This window comes from Pezoporus wallicus, unplaced genomic scaffold, assembly GCF_028554395.1.
Source record: "Pezoporus wallicus isolate ANWC-B61680 ecotype Strahan unplaced genomic scaffold, APGP_CSIRO_Pwel_v1 contig_8817, whole genome shotgun sequence".
NCBI lineage: Eukaryota > Metazoa > Chordata > Aves > Psittaciformes > Psittacidae > Pezoporus > Pezoporus wallicus.
Window position 1 is genome coordinate 102,004 of NW_026635247.1, and position 20,641 is coordinate 122,644.

Sequence of the window (20,641 nt, forward strand, 5' to 3'; positions counted from 1 at the left end):
CCATGCCACTCCGTCTCGGGGATGGGAAGCGGGAACGTGGGCTGGGAGCCGGCAGCAGCGTGCAAGGTGCACCCGCAGCAGTTTTTGCTGCCTGTCTTCCCCCCTTGTAAGTATTCCTCTCCTGGTTTCCCCCCAGCCAAAATGGAGCTGCATCAGGACGGGTGCCTGCACCAAGCGAGGTGGTGCTTTGGAGCTGTTTGGTTCTGTTCTGGAAGCAGATGGGCTGCCACTAGCAGGAGACAGTTGGCTTCTCCATCCGAAAGGGGTGCTTAAGGGAATTGGTCTGGCTCCTAAACCGAAGGAATTGTTGACCTACTGACTCAGTTCGGAAGCATTAGGGAAGCAGTCTTCCTGTGGTTTCTTTTGTTGGTGGCAGCTTCAGAAGACTTCTGTGAGCATACAGGGATGAGGAGCAACAGGAGAGAGTTCTGATACCTGCTGCCTGTGGGATTTATGTAGAGCCAGGAGCGAGCTGATGGCTGAGTAACGCTTAACCTTGTATGTGAGATGCTTCTGCTGGTAATGCATTGGTAAGTTGATGTACTTCTCCTATTCAGTGCTAAGATGGTATCTCGCTAAATGGAACCGAAGGAAAGCTTTGTGAACGTAGCAAGCTGGGTTTGTTTTGTCACTGGAGCTGGCCTGCCACAGTTTAGGAGGCTGTAATTAAGGGGGGAAACTTACTGCAGCAGGTCAAGGAAAACAGCTTGAAATTGCTGTTCCTACCCATTTTTAACCTGGAATGTTGGTGTTAAGGAAAGGGGTTGAGGCAGCCCTCCAGCTTGGGGATAGATCATCCACCAGTCACTGCTGAGCTGTTATTGTCCTGTTAAACTTCATTGAATGAAGAAGGCTTCAGTTTTGTTGAATTTCACATGAAAAAAAAATCGTACATCCATTCCTGGAATTAAATGGAATGGTGCTTTTCCTAAACTATGCCTAAAATAGGAACACTGGTATTTGTAAGTGGCTCTGTAAATCCCAAGGAAAAAGCTATCATTTAGTGGTTTCTCAAAACCCCAGCTCATTAACATGGGCTGGCAGGAATCACATTGGCTGACGGAGATAGGTCTGGGAGTTGTGCTCCCTGAATCTGCTCTCGACTGTGATACGTGTTTGGGGAGGGAGTTTTGGGAGTGGGGGGAGCTTCTTGAGCAAGTCACTTCTTCTCAGTTGTTGGTAAAATGAGGATGGTGATAGCAACCTTCCAGTGCCTGAAAGGGCTACAGGAGAGCTGGAGAGGGACTTTGGACAGGGGCCTGTAGGGACAAGCCAAGGGGAATGGCTTTAACCTGCCAGAGGGGAGACTGAGATGAGCTCTTAGGCAGAAGCTCTTCCCTGTGAGGGTGCTGAGGCGCTGGCACAGGGTGCCCAGAGAAGCTGTGGCTGCCCCATCCCTGGCAGTGTTCAAGGGCGGGTTGGACACAGAGGCTTGGAGCAAGCTGCTCTAGTGGAAGGGGTCCCTGCCCATGGCAGGGGTTGGAGCTGGATGAGCTTTAAGGTCCCTTCTAACCCAAACCATTCCATGATTTAACTTACCAGCAGTACTATGTTTTCTGTATTAAGATGCTGATACATGATGCTGTAGCTCCTGGATTTCCAGACCATCTCGTTGAATGCACAAGCTATTAAAAGATGGGGAAAGTGGAATAGTGATGATTTATCATTCCCTGTGGCGGGTCTCTTCCAGACACCAGCTGCAGGAATTGCTGGTGCTGTGTCCTAAGGAATTCACTGTTGCTGTTCCGCCCTGGCTGGGTGACACCCAGACTCCTCATATTCCCAAACCCATTGAATCAGCAGCTATAGTGAGGCACTCAAGGTTGTTTTTCCCTCTCTTCCAAAACAGCAGCAATCCGTACACCGCAAATCCCTGTGGAACTGGGAATAAACCCAGAGGGGTAACAGCAAAGGAAGGGGAAAAGGGAAGGTTTTGCATTGCACTGGGTTTCCTTTCCATAAGGGCTTCGTCTGGATGCTGGGAGAAGAGCTCAGGCGCAGGGTGACTTTGTGGTTGTACCAAATGGTGTGGGAGGGCGGGTCAGGGAAGAGTCACTTGGTTGTTATGTGGGTGTGAAAAGCCTATGAAAAGGAAAGGGTGGAGGAAAATACTGTACTTGAATTAAACAAATACAGGAGAAGGAATTAGATATTCGGAGTTAGAGATCTGTTTTAGCTGAGTATTCCTGTGAATGAGCCCCGTACCTTCTGAAAATCATGGGTTTAACCAGAAGCTCCTCAAAATGGTCTCGGGAGACACTTTGTATGCTTTTAAGCAACAAGAAGCCATGAAAAAAGTCATTGTTCCGTTACCATTTTAGATTAAAAGAAAGGAAGTTGCACGTTTTTATAGCCTCTGAATTGTTAACTGTTAAACCTGCATCGAAGCGATCAATCCTCAGGCTTACCGTGGAGCAGGTTGGTTTGCTAAGGAGTTGCAAGCAGGCCCTGTTTGAGGAGAAGGAGTCTGAGATTTTCAGTTCCCTGTCGTGCAGCCACCTATGGGACAGGGAATTGCTGCGTCTCTTTTGGGGACCAGGCTGGTACCACTGATGCAGTGCAGAGGGATGGTTGGCACCCGTAACAAGGGGGAAAATCTCGTTTTGAATCCTGATTTTATGTACATGAGTGTTTGCAGTCTCTCTATTGCGTTGCAGTCTTTAAAATGTCACTTAATCTGATTGAGAGAATCTGAAATACATGGTGTGGAGATTACACTTTTCCATGCCTTTTTTGGTTAACTTGACTGAGAAAAAAAGGCAGCGCATGGAGGCAGGGATAACAGAGGTTTCCTCTGATCAGAATATTGCTTGTTATGTTAGTGGAAGTCTTGAGCTTCTAAAAAAACAAGCAAAAATCCAAACCACCTTAATCATAGATAAGTAAGATTTTGGGGTCCCCAGCATAAGGACGTGGAGCTGTTGGAGTGAGTGCAGAGGGAGGCCATGGAGATGCTGCGAGGGCTGGAGCAGCTCTGCTCTGGAGCCAGGCTGAGAGAGCTGGGCTGGGTCAGCCTGGAGAAGAGAAGGCTCCTGAAGGGGAGACCTGAGAGCAGCTCCAGTGCCTGAAGGGGCTGCAGGAAAGCTGGAGAGGGGCTTGGGACAAGGGCCTGTAGGGACTGTGTCTGCCCCATCCCTGGCAGTGTTCAAGGCCAGGTTGGATGGTGCTTGGAGCAAGCTGCTCTAGTGGAAGGTGTCCCTGCCTGTGGCAGGGGTTGGGGCTGGATGAGCTTTAAGGTCCCTTCCAACCCAAACCAGTCTGGGACTCTGTGAAACCAACCCAATGCTTGACATTTCAGGTCCGTGCAGTGTCTCGGTAGCGTTCATTTGTACAGATTCCTGAGGGATTCCCATGCAGAAGTTCGCAGGTGAGGTGCAGAGAATTTGTTGGCTTTTCCTCCTTGTTTGTTTTGTACGTTCTTGGAGTGAAGTTCTTCATGGCCTGTAGCTATCCAGCCATGGGATTTGCCCCTGAAGTTTACAGACAAAACAGTGAGCCCAGAATTGGACCTGGGAACGAGGAGTGCTTCCTCTTCTGTTGCTGGAATGGTAATGCCTGTGTCTAAAAGTATATAACCATTAAGCCAAATAAAAATGCATGTTTTCCAGCAACATGGGTATGAATAGGAGCCACTTTAATCCCTGCATTTTCAAGGCAGAGTCGTGGGTGATGATCTCTGGCATCTAATTCCCTCGCTTCTTTCCCATATGTTGCCAAACCAAGGCAGTGCTGCCAGGCCATGCTGTGACTTCAGGGCTTCCCTAGTGCAGTAAATGGAAGCTAGAAGGTGTTCCAAACCCCTCATCAAAGCTTCGGCACCTGAATTGTACCTTTAAGGTACCTAATGTACCTTTAAGGACCTAACTGGCTACTGAAATTCCCTCTGTGACCTGTTACTACAGGCTCCAGTGTCTATATGCAGGTTTATTGCCAAAACACAAGGTTGGCAGAAGTGAGTCATAACTGTGAAGAGCTCAGCATTGCTCTTTGATTTACTTTCATCCACCAAAAATAAAAGGATTTCCAAGAATACAGGTAGGCATACGCTGTTCTCCTGTTAGGGCAGAGCTCTCACTGGCTCCCGAGTGTATTGCCATAGCTCATAGGATGTATTTCTGAAGCTCAAGTATAAGAGGAGCTGTGTATATGTTTTATCTAATCTTCACTGAAGGAGGCACGAGGAATTCCTGGAGAAGGGACCAGAATACAAGGCTCTGCCCTTTCTCCTGGGAGTCTCCTTCCTATGGAGTCATACCTACCCTCCAGTGCCTGTGTTCTGTGGCTTGGTGAATCCTGAAGTCCAGTCTAAGCTGGCCCAGCTCCAGTGGAAAGGGCAGAAACCAACCTCAGCCCAAGCTCTGCTGCTGCCAGGGTTTTGTAGGAGGTGGGATCTACAGGGTGAAGAGTGCCCAGCTTCCCAGGTGAGCTCTTAGCATTGGGTTCCTATTTAAAGGTGGCAGTACTGTCTTCTGTGGACATGTTTTTGCATTACCATGATGGTTAGATGTCCTGCAGTTGTTTCATGTGTGGTTTCGAGGGTAGCTTCTTCCATGATCATCACTGGTGACCATGTGGCCTTGGGGTGAGCCACCTCAAGGTGCTGATCTGGTTGAAATGCCCATTTTTCTTCTCCCAGTATTCTCTTTTGGGAAAGTTAGAGCTGATCCAACTTAGCACATAGCTGTAGTTCTGATGGGGGCAGAGCAGGAACTCATGGCCAGAAGCAGAGGAGGAGGTGGGAATGTCACTTTCAGTGCCACCTGCGTGAAGTTCAGTTCAACCTGTTCAGGAAACAGCACCTCCCCTGTTTCTGAAGCACTGTGGAGCTCAACAAGAGCTGATTTAACCCTGCTCTCCAAAACAAGCATTGAGTTGTCATCTTCCCTAGTTTCCTGTGGCATCTGGATTTTAGGTGTCTAATTTAACTTCTGAGTACAGCAAGTAATCAGTGTACTGCTTTTGTATGTCCGTTTTCTGTTCAGAGCCTAAGTACTTGAGAGTAGGGTTAATAACATTGTACAGAGGTAAAGAGGAGGTTATCCTTTACTATTTATGACAGCAATTAGTAACAGGACAAGGGGGGAATGGCTTGAACCTGCCTGAGGGGAGACTGAGATGAGCTCTTAGGCAGAAGCTCTTCCCTGTGAGGGTGCTGAGGCGCTGGCACAGGGTGCCCAGAGAAGCTGTGGCTGCCCCATCCCTGGCAGTGTTCAAGGCCAGGTTGGACACAGGGGCTTGGAGCAAGCTGCTCTAGTGGAAGGTGTCCCTGCCCATGGCAGGGGTTGGAGCTGGAGGAGCTTTGAGGTCCCTTCCAACAGAAACCAGGCTGTGACTATGAGCATTTCCAGAGCCTGACAGGCTCATGCCATCGATTGAATTGGTATTTGTTTGAGCAGCATCATGAGTTGTTCTTGTATTGATGCGTTCACAAAATTTGCCTTTGTCCATAAACTCACAAATCCTACCCCATCCTAATCAAAGCTGGGGTAGAATTTCCATGCACCATGAATGAAAAACCTGGCAAAACGCCCCCAAACCCAACTCCCCAAAGACGGTTTCAAGGCAGCGGAATTCCAGCATCATGTTGTAAAGGATTCTCTTTCTGTACTCCTCTTTTTTCCTGTTCTGCTTTGGAGTTTTTTTCACTTCTTTGCCGTTTTTCTCTTCATCTTCCTGCTTCTTCAACTCCTTATTGCTGTAATCAGTTTCTGTCATACCTGTGCTTTCAACATCAAAGGTGTGCTCGTGCCATATGTCCTTTTGCACTTTCTCCCTTTGCATCTCTGCTTACCTCATAACTTTAAAATGGCAAACAAAAGCACATGAGCTGAGAAGCAAGCGGGTGTTTTACCCTAAGGGAGGATTTTCACAGCACACAAATCAAGAGTAAATACTTCAAAAAGCTGTATAATATAGATGCAACCTCACTAACACTTACGTGCCTCTATGAGTAAAGTTATTTGCATGTGTAAACGCTGACGCAGTTGAACTCGGTGTTATCAAATCCACTGTCAAAAGCTGACCCTGGGCATTTTGCAAGAAGGGTGATGATTGTCTCTTTAATGCCTTGCATTCTGTTTTGCCTGTTTAGGAGGGTCACCCACAGCTCTGTAATTCCACACGCATGCCATTCAGAGCAGGTTATCCTAATGCATGACTCTGAAGGGGAGCAGCACAGCTACACCATCCAGCTACGAGCACCTCCTTTTGATTATCACACTGTGATCAGACTATCGAGCTGCTGCAGAAGTTTGCCAGCCCTCTGCTCCAGCGCTCCTATGGAATTACAGAATCATAGATGTTAGAGATGGAAAGTGCATTAGCTCATCCAGACCGTCGTCTTGCCAGTACATGTTTTCTGCTACAGGTTTTATTTCCCTGCACTTCACAGCTAGAGATACTCTAAGAACTTGGCCTCCCACTTTGAGCTTCTGGAGTCTTTTCCACCAAGTTTCATGGCAGGAATTTTCTTTGCCTGATATTTGGCCTAAAATTTTCCATTTCTTTGTTTTACCAGGTTATTTCAAGTCTACGTGCTCATCTTTGAGTCATTCTCTCTGCAGTGTTAACTGCCTGTAAATAGGAGTGAAATAGCACTGTGCGCTCTAGAATATTAAGATGTATCACTTACCTTAAGTGCTGCATGCTCAGTTCTGCAGGATTGGGGGAAATTACACTGATTGAAGCTAAGTTTTAAATGGAACTGCTAATAGTGTAATTTCAGATGCGTGTTCTATTCCCATATAAGTTTTGGTGTCACTTGAGAAATTATTGAATTACCTGGAAAGGCCATTTTTACTCAGAAGGAAAAATATTTTTATATAGGAGGGTTACACCAGTGTAACTTCAGTGATTTTTAACTCTATTGTGGTATTTAAACTGCAGGGAAGCAATGTGTGCAGGCAAGTCTGCAGAGGGCATTGCAGGGGAAATGAAAGTATCACAGTTTTCCATTACTAACAGAGATAGTGGAAGTTATAATGTTATTTGAGCCTTCACCACACCCAGCCTGCCTTTATCTTGTATTTTACCAGAGTATCTTCACTTCATAACTACTGTTTATTGTTTCTTACAGTTTAGCTCATTTTGGTGGGATGCAGCGTAGGGATGTAGGGATGCGTGGAGACCTCACAGCAGCCTTCCAGTATCTGAAGGGGGCCTATAGGGATGCTGGGGAGGGACTCTTCATTAGGGACTGTAGTGACAGGACAAGGGGTAATGGGTTAAAACTTAAACAGGGGAAGTTTAGATTGGATATAAGGAAGAAGTTCTTTACTGTGAGGGTGGTGAGGCACTGGAATGGGTTGCCCAGGGAAGTTGTGAATGCTCCATCCCTGGCAGTGTTCAAGACCAGGTTGGACAGAGCCTTGGGTGACATGGTTTAGTGTGAGGTGTCCCTGCTCGTGGCAGGGGGGTTGGAACTGGATGATCTTAAGGTCCTTTCCAACCCTAACTGTTCTATGGTTCTGTGATGTTGGTGGGAGAGGAGAAGATGGGCATATCATGGGAGGTAAAGTTACTACTAGAGAGTGGATTGGAGGTGTTTGAGGAATAGGTTGTGTAGCTGAACAGGGAGATGAATGAAGAGCATGTAAATGGGTGGGTTATGGAGTGAGTAAGAGAAAATGTGAGTGGGCAGGTAATGAGACTGGCAAGTGAGAGAGGAGGTAGGAGTGGGTGAGTAGTTGGGTAGGTATGCAGGAGTAAAGTTGGAACAGCGTTGTGGGCTGGCTCTGATGGGACCTGTAAGACTGGTAACCACCACCCCACTTGAGACGTGAAGAGAGAACCAAGGGCCAGAGCCGTGATGGGTGCGCAGCTGAGCAGGCAGACCCTCAGGACCTCCAGCACTTTGCACTCATGCATCCAGCTGAACGGATGTCACATCATTTACTGTGCCTAAACTTCACCACATTGCTCATGCAGTGAACAGTAATCCTCACCTTGGTCAGACGGTAGCATTTGGCTAGTGTTCTGCAGAAAATGTAAGACCATAATAACCATTTCCCAGGTTTTTTGGCTCTAATAAAGTCACAGGTGAAGCACTTTTAGTCCATCTGGAGCACTGCAGTTCATAGCCGGTGTTCCCAAGAGCAGAAGTGAGCTGAGAGCTGCGGGTGAAGGGATTACTTGGTAAGTAAAAGGTACAAAGATGAGGGATACACTGAAATTACAAATGCTCACCACATCAGCTTAATAAAGGAAGCTACCAAACTGAAGATCCTTTCGTTTTAATGAATGAGATGGGAAGGTAAAATAACCTTAAATCATTATCAGACCTTGACTGATGGTGCTTTTATTAGGATCCTTTACTAGAACTGCTGTAAGGCTGGACATAGTTCACCGTGACTAATGCCTAACTGGTTTTCATTTACCATGGCAGAGTTACAGCCCGAGCTGTGACCTCTCTGTGCTCAGATACAGTCAGGCTATTGTTTAAGTTAATGGCTCTGCTATCCTGTTAAGCCATATTAAGTTGTGCACGGTACATATTCAGTGTTTATTGCACTAGAGCAAGTCCTTTTGAAGCCCAGTAGAGGCGAATGACTGCTGCAGGAAATTACAGGCTTTATCTTAGCTGCCAAAAAGGTGTGTATTTACTAAGGCATAAATTAATATGTGGTGTTGTACTGAAAAACCCTACTAGAGACGAGTCCCTGCAGGGTTTTCATCCCACAGCTTAGAGTTTTCCCTTGCTGGGCCTGCTGTTTCTGCTGTTTGATGAAAACTACATTGCTTTGTGTGCACATGGATTTGACAGCAGGATGGCAGCTCTGAGTTCCTCACTGCAAAAGAGACATTGAGGAGCTGGAGCGGGGCCAGAGAAGGGCACGGGGCTGGTGCAGGGCCTGGAGCACAAGTGTGATGGGGAAGGGCTGAGGGACCTGGGGGGTTCAGTGTGGAGAAGAGAAGGCTCAGGGGGGACCTGATGGCTCCCTCCAAGTGCCTGAGAGGAGGATGGAGCCAGGAGGGGCTGGGCTCTGCTCCCAAGGAACAAGGGATGGGACAAGAGGAAACGGCCTCAAGCTGCCCCAGGGCAGGTTTAGATGGAGCTGAGGAACAATTCCTTCCCCAGAGGGTGCTCAGGCATTGGAACAGGCTGCCCAGGGCAGGGCTGCAGTCACCGTCCCTGCAAGTGTTCACACAGCGTGGAGACGAGGCCTCAGTACCATGGGGCAGTGGTGGCCTTGGCAGTGCTGGGGTAAGGTTGGACTGGATGAGCTTAAAGGGCTTTTCCAGCCTGGTTGATTCTATGCAGACCTTGTTTGTAGAGCAGCCTCCTGGGAGGAGCATTTCAACCCTGTTGTGTTTTACATCAGTGGGCTTAGCGCAGGTTCTGTCAGTCAGGGTGGTTGCTTTGGAAGCTGTTTTGGGAAGGAGGTGACCTCCCACCATTTCAGCAGGGTTAGTGACAGCAGCTCTCTGGTGCTTGCTGTGTTTTTACTGGCAGGCAGAAGTCTGTAACACCGGGTTACACAGGAAAACCTGTCAGGTGACTGCTGGAAGTATCCCTAAGGAGTGCCTGAAATCTTCCTCATCTTGAGCATGGTTACCTGTGGCAAACTACATTTCTTATAAAGCTTGGGACTGTCACCAAGCCAGCTCGTGCAGTAGTCAGCATCTGCTCATTTGCCATGTGAGACACAACCAGAAATCAGTTGCTGTTCTTAGGCACATGGTTCTTACCATTAAATCACAGCAAGTCTCTTACTGATGTTCAAGCGCTGTGCTAACTGTGCGAAGCAGAGGAGGGAGGAGCGTGTGGGTATAGTTTAATACAAGCCTTTTGGGTTGTAGGTCTGTCAAAGCCCTGACCTGGTATTTCTTACGTAAGCAGAAATCCTGGTAGTGTTTGCACGTGATTTCTGTGTGCCCTGGGAGCTGCTGTGTCCAAAATCCATCCGTGGGGTTGCAGGGACACGGGGAAAATACTTCCCGCTCACACCCTAACAAGAAGTTTGTTGTTCCCCTTGATATTAAACCTTGCTATCAACTTCATACCAGCTTAATAACCCGCAGCCATCCTCAGAGCAGCCTGCAGCCTCGATGGAAGCACAGATCCTGCCAATACACAGGAACAGCAGCCTCCCAGTTTCCCTTCTGTTGGATGAATGGCTTGGTTTTGTCAGTGACAAGGTTACAAAGCATTTGCAACAAGCACGCTTCATCTTTGGCCCTTTTTTTCTCCATATGGGTGTGTGCTTCCTTTTCATTGTGTTGTTTTTCTTCTACCTCCCCTTTTTTAACACAGCCACTCCTGCCATTTGAAGCATAAGAAGCGAGCTGCTTGCTGGGCACGGAAAGGACCCAAGCAGTTCTCATCCCAATTCTTCATTACCTGTAAGGGCAGGTGCAGGAAGCCACTGCAGGAGAGGAGGTTTGCTAACTCCTAACTTTCTCAAGGCTTGGGGTTACACAGGGGACCAGTGGGTTTTAGATGCCATGGATGAAGTACAGAACGTGGTCAGAAGGTGTGTTTGCTTGCCGGGGTTCACTCTGCCCCATAGGGTTCGGAGCTGGTTTGTAAGCACCGGATTGAAGCAGGCTGTCTGAAGTCAACAAACACTATTTGTTTGCTGCTGTTGTACAACAGGGTTTCTTTCTGGAAGTGCTGTCTGCTAATGCTTTCTTAACCTGGAGTCCTTCTGGTTGGTTGTTGCTCAAGAGAAAGTGAAGGGAACCACTCGCTTGTTCTCAGTTCAAGGATATTAACGCCGTTAGCTGAGATAGTGCCTGTGGAACAACCAGACAGCTGTTATTTGGGTTTCTTTTTCATTAACGTGCTGAAACCATTAAAAACGCTGAAATGGGGATAGGGCAAGGAGGGTGGTAACAAATACATCACCCATCCCTTGGGATTCTGTGGTTTTGTCTGAATTCTTCGCTGCTTTCTTTTCATTCCCTACAGTCAGACATATGTTTGAGTTGTGATCGCTGCCCTAGGACCATAGCTGTGTGCAGGATGTCTCATTTGCCTAATCTTAGCAATATATGTGTGTGATAGCATTTTTGCAATGTTCCCCGTAGGATCCTAGGGTGGTTTGTGTTAGAAGGGATCTTAAAGCCCCTCCAGTTCCAGCCCCCTGCCAGGGCCAGGGACACCTTCCACTAGAGCAGCTTGCTCACACACCTTTGTCCTAAGATTCCCAGCACCCTTCTTATACATCACTGTACGTTCCAGATGGAGACTACTATGCATGGACTTGTTAGTGAGCAGTTCTGCTCTGAAAAACAGTTGAAAGCAGCTTATTATTTATTGCCAGAAGTAAGTTTTCACTATTTGTATGTCTTGCTTGCTCCTGTGGAGCCAGTTCATTTGTGAGAGAGTAATTTGCCTGCTTAAAACTGTTACGGTTCATTTACTAGAAGAAATGTGAACCAACTAACACAGAGTAGGAGGTCTGACACCTTCCAGTTGTTCAGGAGGTGCCTGGAAGCTCTAAGGGTTTGGTCTAAAGTTGTATGTGCAGGCCAAGTTATATCCATTATATAGGATGGGAATGCTGTCAAAAACTCTCTGGAAAGAGGGAATCTGTTAAAAGCAAGCATGTAATTGTGGTGCTGCTGTTTGGCTTGGCAAGGCCACAGTCTTGTTTGAGTAACTTAATAAAATGGTGTCAAAGAATGGGATAACTGCTGTTGCTGGTGTGCTTCAGGTATATCTGTTTGTACTGTGTGTGTTTCGTAGAATCCCAGCCTGGTTTGAGTTGGAAGGAACCTTAAAGCTCCTCCAGTTCCAACCCCTGCCACAGGCAGGGACCCCTTCCACTAGAGCAGCTTGCTCCAAGCCCCTGTGTCCAACCTGGCCTTCAACACTGCCAGGGATGGGGCAGCCACAGCTTCTCTGGGCACCCTGTGCCAGCGCCTCAGCACCCTCCCAGGGAAGAGCTTCTGCCTAAGAGCTCATCTCAGTCTCCCCTCTGGCAGGTTAAAGCCATTCCCCTCGGCTTGACCCTACAGGCCCCTGTCCAAAGCCCCTCTCCAGCTTTCCTGGAGCCCCCTTAGATGTTGGAAGCCTGGTGTATTTGCTGGAATATTTCCTGATACGCTCTGATTAATAAATCCCCATTTGAAGAGCATAACCACCCTTTCAAATGCCACATTTTCAACGTGCCATGGAGCAGACAGCACCAATGTGTTTAATTCTAGTGGGTGGTGACACCTTCTGGATGCTGAGCACATGAAACTTCATGTGTCACTTGGGTAATGGACTGAAAGCGATTTTTTCCTGATCCATGGTCAGTGGTGTAGTAGGAGGTGAAATCAGCCCAGATCTGCTGTTTCCCAGGCTCGTTCTCTGAGTTGTTCCAGTATATTTTGTTTTCAGACTGCTTTCAAATCGCGATGATTGGAATTCGAACACTGCAGGTTTCACCTGCATTTCTGTCTGTGTGTTTGGAAGAAACCCATGATATTATTCCCATATTGTTTTCACTGTATCTCTAGTTTTTCAGTCTGAGAAAACGTGGTGCATCTGCAGTGTGCACGATCTGCTTCTCAGATATGCAGATGCAGAGCCTGGCGTATCTAGTCAAATCAGTGTCGAGCTGCTTTTACAAACTACGTGACAATGTACAACCTCCTATCTGAGAACTGGATCAGACTCACATTGGGACTCAGTCCAAAAAACAAAATACTGCAATCAGTCTACTGGCTGTGTCAGCATTCAGAGTCGTTTCTGTTATATACACTGCAGGGAAAGGATGTGGAAAATACACGCTAGCATCCAGAAACATATTCCTGAGTCATGGAGGATGGCAGAGATGGGCGTTGTTAATAGGAGCCGCTTCAAGATATGGGGTAATAGATGCCAAAGGCGATGTTCTAAGCCTGTGTGACACTAAGGAAGTCACAGTATGACAGTCTGAGTGCTGTGTGACTTCCCTGTTCACACTCAGCCCAGCTGTAAATGCATATGAAATAGCAGTGCTGGAATGATTCGCTTGCACCACAACATCCTTGGTCCATGGTCCTCAGCCCTTAGAGCTGCCCTTGGTTCCAGCTGGGATTTGAAGAGTTCATTTCCTTGGGAGACCATACTTTAAATGCTGATGTGTTCAGACTGGGTTGATCTCTTGCTTAATAATGCCTTGTTTCCTTCCCTTCCGCCTGCCCTGCTGCTATTCTCAGCTGCTGGCTGGTACTGCTCATCCATCCTCATGCGATGCTGGGGCACAGGGCAGGTGGGCTTCCTGCTGCCATCCCATGCTTGCCACTGAACACTCTCATATCCAGTGCCCGGAGTTACCTTTGTGACCTGAAATTTGGACCTACATTCTGTCCTAAAGTGGAGCTGTTGGAGCAAGTCCAGAAGAGGCCACAGAGGTGCTGCGAGGGCTGGAGCAGCTCTGCTCTGGAGCCAGGCTGAGAGAGCTGGGCTGGGTCAGCCTGGAGAAGGGAAGGCTCCTGAAGGGGAGACCTTAGAGCAGCTCCAGTGCCTAAAGGGGCTGCAGGAAAGCTGGAGAGGGGCTTTGGCCAAGGGCCTGTAGGGACAGGCCAAGGGGAATGGCTTTAACCTGCCCGAGGGGAGACTGAGATGAGCTCTTAGGCAGAAGCTCTTCCCTGTGAGGGTGCTGAGGCGCTGGCACAGGGTGCCCAGAGAAGCTGTGGCTGCCCCATCCCTGGCAGTGTTCAAGGGCAGGTTGGACACAGGGGCTTGGAGCAAGGTGCTCTAGTGGAAGGTGTCCCTGCCCGTGGCAGGGGTTGGAGCTGGATGAGCTTGAAGCTCCCTTCCAACCTGTCATGGATTAAGCCCAGCCAGTTACTCGGCACCATGCAGCAGCTCACTCCCTCCCTCCTCTTCTCCCCACCATCTCCCAGCAGGATGGGGAGGAGAATAGAGTGTAAACCCCACAGGTCGAGATAAGAACAGAATACGAAACTACTGCTACTGTTAACAAGGGAAATAACAAGGGTAGATTGTATGAAACTAAAAAGGGAAAAGGGAAAAAAACAATAAACAGCAGTTTACCACCCACCGACCTATACCCAGCCTGACCTGAGCAGTGATCAGTCCCTTCTGGGTGACTCCCCCAGGTTTCTATCCTGGGCATGACGTGCTGTGGTATGGAATATCCCTTTGGTTAGTTTGGATCAGGTGTCCTGTCTCTGCTTCCTCCCAGCTTCCTGTGCCCCTTCTCACTGACAGAGCATGAGACTGAAAAGTCCTTGGTCAGAGTACTTAGCAACAACTAAAATCATCGGTGTTACCAGTGCTGGTCTCAGACTAAAGCCAAAACACAGCACTACACCAGCTACTGAGAAGGAGAAAAATCACTGTTAGAGCTGAACCAGGCTACAACCCAGTGATGCTATGAAAATCTCAGTCTCAAGAGAATTGTTCACCTCTGCTGCTGCAAGAGGAGGACTGCGTGCCCATGTACTGCTTCCCAGATCACCATAGGCAGTGCTTGGCGTGTAGTGCATAGCAGCAGGGTCACTTTGGGGTTACAACAGCAAATCTTTTAAAAGTAATCACACTTCAGAAGTGATTTAAGCACTCGGGTTTTTGGCTGAAAGCCAGTTGCTGAGATTTATTCCGCACCCTATAGGTCTGCTGGTCTGGAGTTCCTGCCTGCGTATGGGTAGAGGCACGGGTATCAGAATGGTTTCCCTGATAAAGGGCTGCAGGACCTTTAATGTCCACAGCAAAAATAAATACACTTTAAAGGGTTCTCTAATTGCTATTACACTTTAAATGTGTAGCAGAATACATGGGAGGGATTTGGCTGTGATGTAAAGACCAGGCAGCATCATTTATATATGCTCATACATGTCTGCAGGTGTACAAGGGGGAAATCCAGTTGCCTGCGTATTGGTGTCTGGTGCCTTTGAGACACTTCAGGTTGTCTGGGACATACCCATAGGGCTGACAGGTACAACCTGAGTTTTATGTTAGTTTGGGCCAGGCAGAACGCTGAACATCACCTGAACTGACAGGAGGTGTTCGTGCTGTGCTGAAGCAGATAAATCTTTGCCTGAGTGTCCAGGCTCCTGTTGTATTTGCTGGCGATGCAATTTATCACTGAAGTCTAGAGGGTGATTCCGCTCACCAGATATTAACATGTGGTTGCTGAAGTGCTGTCCAGCAGCTCCTGGGTCTGTGATGTGTAGCCCGCTGGTTTTATTCCTCTGCCACATCAGGTGAAACAAACAGGAGTAATAAACAGTTTGAAATCCAAACCGGTTCGTATTTGTGCAGTGAGCATCTCAGAACTCATAATAATACATTCAAATGTGAAAACCTTAATGTTTTTCTGCAGCTGGAGCCCTGTGCAGAAGGAAACCAATAGAGCCAAAGCCAAGAACTTTCCATCACGAGTGCAATCACTGCTGATTGCTTACACCTCCCATATAAATTTCAGCGTCCTGAGCATGTTTATTCACCCATTAAGCACTTTCCTTGTGAATTAGGATTTCGGTTGTGTTTTACCATGGCTAACTAGTATTCAGTGAGTTACTCGCTCAGGGAAGTCGAGAACTATATATATTGAGCCAAAATACTATGGCACCTAAGAAAACAGGGGGGTTGTTCCTATTTCCTGGTTTCTCTCTGTCTTTTATTGTATCTTGGTTTAAAAAGGAGCCAACAATCAACAAGCCCACTGTGATGCTTTGGATTAGGCCTCACCAGAGAGCGTCAAAGTACAGTGTCCCTTTGTGAAAGGAGTTTTTAATGACTGTTAATTGTACTTGGTAGCTTCATTGCTGAAGGGAAGCGGAGGTGACCTCACCCTGGAAGCTGTCAGGCTCACGCTGGTGTCATTCCCTGCCTGAAGAAAAGGTTGTGGTTTGGTTGTTGCTGGTTTTAATGAGGAGCACTGGTGGGCCCAGCAGCTTTGGAAACACTGCCCAGACTCTGTTTGAGTGCTGTGCTTGTCTCTGAGCTGTTCAGCTGCAGAGCTCGGTTACAGTTCAGGAGCGGGGGCCCAGCAGTCTCAGACCTGTGGTCTCTCGGTTCCGGTAGCATCCCTAGCAGCAGTCAGTACTAAAGACTTTAGGGAGAGGTGATGGAGTCCTTACAGAGGATGATTGCCAAAGATCTGAGGGTTTACTTCTACTCTTTCATACTGGCTAATTAATAATCATGGATGTTTTCATTACTATCCAGAGACTTCATTTCTTAACTCATTGTGGTTCTTGGCTTTGGCACAGCCTGGAGAAGAGAAGGCTTCAGGGAGACCTTGAAGCAGCTTCCAGTGGGGCCTTCAGGAAAGCTGGAGAGGGGCTTTGGCCAAGGGCCCGTAGGGACAGACCAAGGGGAATGGCTTTAACCTGCCAGAGGGGAGACTGAGCTGAGCTCTTAGACAGAAGCTCTTCCCTGGGAGGGTGCTGAGGCGCTGGCACAGGGTGCCCAGAGAAGCTGTGGCTGCCCCATCCCTGGCAGTGTTCAAGGGCAGGTTGGACACAGGGGCTTGGAGCAAGCTGCTCTAGTGGAAGGGGTCCCTGCCCGTGGCAGGGGTTGGAGCTGGAGGAGCTTTAAGGTCCCTTCCAACACAAACCAGGCTGGGATTCTTTGCATTTAAACAAATGCAAAGTATTCCCTTGCCCTTTGCACTGCAAGCTGTGCAGGGCAGTGTTGGCTTTAGGTGTGTTTGTGCAGGTGCCAGGGTGTTAGTACCAACCAGCCTTTAGTTGTGACCATAATGTAAGTGTCTAAATATTTATGAAGGCTTTAGCTGACTGAACATACATCCTTCTCTCTGTGTCAGGAGAAGGACGAACTGGAGTACTCTTTCATCTCTCTTCACTAGTCTGTATTTCTTAAGCTGTTGCATTGCTTGATCTCAAATGAACCTTCCCTAAAATATACTGAACTTTACAATTCCCTTGCAGTTCATCCCATGCCATCTGCCACGGTGTCTGCTGCGTATTTCAGTCCTGACGAAAACCCCCGTTTCTCATGGGTCCCTCTGCACTCTTTCCTCAGGATGCTGTGACAAGCAAAGCTGCAAGTTGTTCCCACCTTTGTTGCTAATTATAGGTCAATGTAAAGACACCAGTTCTGACAACCTGTGTCCTGAGAGGTGTTTGAATACCTAACTCACAGTGTAGTGAGGCTCTTGAACATGCCTGAGGCTCTGGGCTGGGATCTCTTTTGCTCAAGCAGTCTCTTGCTTACTTTAATCATAGACCCATAGGATGGTTTGGGTTGGAAGGGACCTTAAAGCTCATCCAGTTCCAAGCCCCTGCCATGGGCAGGGACACCTTCCACTAGAGCAGCTTGCTCCAAGCCCTGTACAGCTGCCAGGGATGGGGCAGCCACAGTCTACTTTGTCTCAGATGTGGATTTAAAGCTGCTGATTCTTCCTCCGTATCAAGTCCATTGACTTGGAGGTAGACAAGAGAGCAGGTGCCAGCAGTTCTCTCGACAAAGGAAGAAGCATTCAGCTGTTTCATCTTCTAGCCCTGGCCTGGGGAAACCTGCAGAGTCAGTGAGCTTGGTCCATTGAATGGTTCTCCTCACCGCTCTGCCAGAAGTGTTGGGAGCTGTGGTCTGGAGCTCCCACTTTATCTCATTCCTTTGCTTTCTGCTGCTCATTAGAAGACAGACTTGAATCTCCGTGGTGTGAGATGTCAGGGCTGTCTGACATGGTTCTCATTCTGCGGCTCTGGGGTTTTGTTTAGGCAAAAGGAGCTAAATTCTTCCTGAATTAGGCACATTTTTCAGTAGAAACACGGAATGCTGAAATCAGGTCACTTTGCACTGACTTTATTCAGTCCTTCCTTTGCTATCTGTAATGTGGGGGTTACAAGTGCACTTTGAAAGGATTTTTCTAACAGCTATGGTAGTTTGTAGCATTTCTGCAGTCTTACCAAAGTGTTAAATACAAGTACTCCCAAACCTGTTCATCAATCAGAGTTTGGCATCTTGTTCTGCTTTGTTGGGTGTTTTTCCTTCTGTTGTTAACAATGTGGGACTGTTCTTATCTGTGCTGTTGATGTTACTGTACTCCATCTGTACTCTGAGTGATGGAGGTGGGTACAAAACGACATCTGTAGGACTTAGCTTCTCAAGTGGTAGGTACTATGTTGGGCAGGGATTTACATCTGCATACAGATACAGGCTGGTTCATCCTGAACAGAAATGCAGGAGACCTGGAATCCTGGAATGGCTTGGGTTGGAAAGGACCTTAAGATCATCCAGTTCCAGTCCCCTGCTATGGGCAGGGACACCTTCCACTAGACCAGGTTGCTTAAAGCCCCTAACCTATGTCACTAAGGGCCTCATCTACATGGGGTTTTAACACTTCCAGGGACAGTGAGTCCACCTCTTCCCTGGGCATCCTGTTCCAGTGCCTGACCACCCTTTCAAGGAAGAAATTGTTCCTAATTTCCAGTGTAAGCCTCCCCTGGCACAGCTTGAGGCTGTTTCCTCTTGTCCTGTCATTTGTTACTAGGAGCACAGCTACACCCCTCTGTTTTGAATAGGTGCAGAATGATGGCTTAACTTGAGCCTGCCCTGCAGCGAGCATAAAGCAAAGCTGTATTCACAGGCTGGGGCTGAAGATCTCATTTCTTTACAGAGGGCCCTATTTCAAGCTCAGGAGGAACAGTACACATGGCTGCTGTGGCAACAGATGCAAAGCCCTGCCGTGGTGGGAGAGCAGGGTTTGTTCTCATCTTCCACATCATCACAGCTTCCTGCACTGCACCACCCTGCGTCTGGGCACTAAGAGCACCTGGCATGAAGACAAGAGACATACCCAGCGCTGCCAGGCAGCAGCAAACCTAGCACAGCTCCCTCTCTGGCACCAGAAGAGCTTTTGATGATGATGATGGACTTCGGGGGCACACATTCCATGTGGGCACAACTAGCTCTCGATTTCCAAAATCAAAACAACTTGAAACTGCCCCGGAGCAAAACTAAATGAGTGCAATAATACCAGAGGATTGAGCAACATGCTAAGGACATGTTGTTTCCTTTAAGGATCCTGACTCTAAATGATGTCACTTAGATAGCTGGGATGTTTGTGAGCACTACAGGGCTTGGAAAGGGAAAGCAGATCGGAAAAACACTGGGAAGCTGAACAATTTGTTTTGTTTTATGACTCCCTGGTAGTTTAATGAGGGAGCTATTACTCATGCACTGTCACTGCACATCTAGAAAATTCCTCTGGGTTTCAAAACTGGCAAGAGAAAGTAGTTTCCTAAAAACCACTGAATTAATGAGATAAAGCCCATTGCTCAGGAGCCCCTGACAGGAAGGGTCAGAGGCGGAGCTGTGCAGGACTCACAGTGTGTTGGAAGCCTTCCCCACAGGGCGTTGCAAAGAGCAGAGTGCTGCTGGCCATGGAGGAGTCATGCAGCAGATATGCTCTGCACCTCCCTTTTAGTGTGCAGTGATTTGGGGAGAAAACTGATTGGTTTGATAGGAGGAAATCCTTCCCCTCCGTTTGCCTTATCTGGGGTACTAAACAGATGAGATTTAAAGTAAGGTTTTCATAGAATCATAGAACAGTTAGGGTTGGAAAGGACCTTAAGATCATCCAGTTCCAACCCCCCTGCCATGGGCAGGGACACCTCACACTAAGCCATCTCACCCAAGGCTCTGTCCAGCCTCTCCTGGAACACTGCCAGGGATGGAGCATTCACAACCTCCCTGGGCAACCCATTCCAGTGCCTCAGCACCCTCACAGGAAAGAATTTCCTCCTTATATCCAACCTAAACTTCCCCTGTTTAAAGTTTTAACCCGTTACCCCTTGTCCTGTTACTGCAGTCCCTATGGGCAATGGTCCAAGGCAATACATGGGTAATACTGGCACTGAAAATGAGGGAAGTAGACTTAGGGAGAAGAAAAAGAGCTATTTGTTGTGGACTTAATTGTACAGCTTGAAATGAACTTTCACAGTTTCATAATCTGTCTGGCAGACTTCTGACTTCCTGCTTTGTGTCTGCATTCTTGGATAGGTCTGTACAGTGCACTTTGCATATTTACTTATTTCAGCTATTTTAGCCTATCTTGTCCCATCCAGACAGGGCACACATTATCCTCATCTCAACTTGAAGCCTAATGTAACTTTCATAGCCTTTGAAAGCAGGATGAGTGCTGTTCCAGTTTGATGTAAGAGAATACTGCAAACACAAGACTGCTCCAGATTGGGAATGCAAGGGAATATATTCCTCACCAGCCCCCTGACACAATTACTCCCTTGTAGCATAAGTTCCTGTCATTCCTTTTGCAAATCAGGCAGCTAAAGGAGGGGCTGTTAGGAGGGAAATCCGTAAGGAATCTGTGAAGTGTGATATAATGATTAGTAATAGCATTCACGAGCCTCCATAACAGTTCTGCTTAAATCACAGTACCTCAGACGGCATCAGTCATGCCTTGTCTTATTTCAGTGCTGTACTATAGTCTGAATCAGTTTTGTCTCCTCTCCCTGTTCCTATCCGTGCAAGCACTTCCAAAATTCTTTTAATTCTTGTTTTTTCCCCCATATACAGACTTCAATCCAGAATATTACCATTTTTCCATGAAAATACAGCAGTAACACAGGAAAAAGAGTGTATTTTAACCTTCACATCAGAGAGATGCTTGCCTGTGTCCCCTTATGCATGCAGCGTTCGTTCTCTTTTGAAATACCCAGTTCTGAGCTGGTTTTGAGTTCTTTCTTCAAGCACATCGATGCCCAGTTTATG

General features: G+C 47.6%; 1 long non-coding RNA gene across 8 annotated transcripts in view; it reads left to right on the forward strand.

Annotated features, from left to right (window-relative positions):
- LOC130601459 (uncharacterized) overlaps nt 1-19,442 on the forward strand; it is an 86,345-nt gene extending 66,903 nt beyond the window's left edge. For 5 of the 8 annotated variants that reach the window (XR_008972678.1, XR_008972675.1, XR_008972688.1 and 2 more), the window contains one exon: nt 137-1,059. This is a non-coding gene — a long non-coding RNA (uncharacterized LOC130601459). Of the gene's footprint in view, nt 1-136; nt 1,060-3,922; nt 4,465-16,836; nt 17,047-18,527 lie in introns of those variants that run through there. The other 3 variants (XR_008972681.1, XR_008972685.1, XR_008972682.1) reach the window with 3 other exon arrangements.
- Nucleotides 19,443-20,641: the final 1,199 nt, after the last annotated feature.